Source organism: Myotis davidii, unplaced genomic scaffold (assembly GCF_000327345.1).
Source record: "Myotis davidii unplaced genomic scaffold, ASM32734v1 scaffold875, whole genome shotgun sequence".
Taxonomy (NCBI): domain Eukaryota; kingdom Metazoa; phylum Chordata; class Mammalia; order Chiroptera; family Vespertilionidae; genus Myotis; species Myotis davidii.
The window spans coordinates 1,221,660-1,223,755 of NW_006286244.1; positions in this window are offsets into that span (position 1 = coordinate 1,221,660).

Here is a 2,096-nt window from a genome sequence, read left to right on the forward strand (position 1 = left end):
TTTCCCCAGAGACTTGTTCTGTTTCTTAATGTGTTTATTAACTTTTAGAGGGAGGGAGGGAGAGGGAGAGAGAGAGAAACATCCATGATGAGAGAGAATCATGGATCAGCTGCCTCCTGCACGCCCCACACTGGGGACCAAGCCCACCACTGGGGCACGTGCCCTGACCGGGAATTGAATCCTGACCTCCCGGTTCATAAGTCAACGCTCAACCACTGAGCCACACCGGCCGGGTAGAGTCTGCCTCTTCTGAGGTTAGTTCCTAGGATTCTTATATGAATATGCTGTTGATCCACAGGCTCCCTATCAGTCAGCGTCGGCCCTGACAGAAACAACGTCAAAAGAATAGCAGGGTGGGTCACAGTTTCCCGCTGTCACAACTTCAGTGGCCACTGGGCCCGAGAGGAGCCGTGTCCCACCAAGGATCAGGGACCCCCTTCCTCCTGTCTCTTTAACACAGTGGTTCTCAACCTTCTGGCCCTTCAAATACAGTTCCTCATGTGGTGACCCAACCATAACATTATTTTCGTGGCTACTTCATCACGGTCATGTTGCTCCTGTGATGAATCGTCATGGAAATATCTGATCTGCAGGATGGTCTTAGGCGACCCCTGTGAAAGGGTCGTTCGACCGCCAAAGGGGTCGCGACCCACAGGTTGAGAACCGTTGCTTTAACACAACACAGGGCTCACTGCCTAGAGGGGATGAGACAAGACTGGCCGGGTCCCCCTGAGGCAGGTGGGTGGGGAGGGAGGCTTTGTGTGGGGGCAGTGAGACAGGCAGACCCCAGCTGCCAGCACCCCTCTGGCCTGTGTGCGTGCGGTGCTCCCAACATCCCTCCCCCTATCACATCTTCCGTGGCCCCACTGGACGCTACTGCTCCACACTTTTCTTCCTTGGAGAGAGTCTAGAAGAGGAAAAAACACCGTGCAGAGAGGACTTATTGACGTAGAGAGAAACAGGTGTGCCCTGGCTGCTGGCGCCGCCGAACCCTCTAATCTGATGAATTCTGCACACCCTGTACCCGCGCTCTGCGGCTCCGGGGCGTGCCATCGAGCACTTCCTGCGTGATGTTCTCGCCGCATTCCTCCGTGATCGTGTCCTGGAGAGCAGGTTCTCCCAGCAATGAGGCTCTCTCCCCAGGGCCTTCTGAGAGCTGACAGACCAGCGGTTCTCAACCTGTGGGTCGCGACCCCTTTGACGGTCGAACGACCCTTTCACAGGGGTCGCCTAAGACCATCCTGCAGATCAGATATTTCCATGACGATTCATCACAGGAGCAACATGACAGTGATGAAGTCGCCACGAAAATAATGGTATGGTTGGGTCACCACGTGAGGAGCTGTATTTAAAGGGCCAGAAGGTTGAGGACCGCTGTGATCGATGGATCGGTCAGAAATAATAAGAACAACCACGAACGCCTAATCACACCGTTTGGATTCAGCCCTGCGCCCCTGGCTGCGGGTCTGGATGGATAAGGCGGGCAGTCAGCTGGCTGTGTTCTCGCCCTGGTTCTGGATCAATAAATCAGTCAGCCCCGGTGCTGGCTGAGGAGGTGGAGTGTCACCGAGTCTGAGCCGGCCCCACAGGGCCCTGAGCCCCAGGCACTTGGACTTCGCCCTGCCCTTCCCCGCTCCCTGGGCCTGTGCCTGCTGGAGTCCTGGCCCGCCTGGCCTCCCTGCGGCCCTGAAGCGCCCGTCCTGGGAGGCAGCTGTCCCAGCACCACACCTGGGGCTCCCCAGCCTCAGTGCAGACCCCCAGGCAGGCCGGGAGGTGCAGGCGGGAGGAAGGCCATAATGAACGTGCTGCTGTGGCCTGCGTGGGCCACCGACCTTGACTTGCCCTCCGGGGCTGTCTGGCATCGTCACCTAAGGGAGCGAGTGGGCTTATGGCTCGAATGCCCGGGCATCGCTCGTAGATTCCGATGGGCATGAAGAAAGCGCCCACACCCAGAGGAGAAGAGCGCCAACTTGAACGCTCCTCGCTGCACACTTCAAACTTAGGAAGCCATCGCCCCAAAGCTGAGGGCCTTGCCTGCAGCCCAGTCTGCTCAGTGGCTGCATCCACCCCACCCCCAACCACCCACCTCCCCCCAT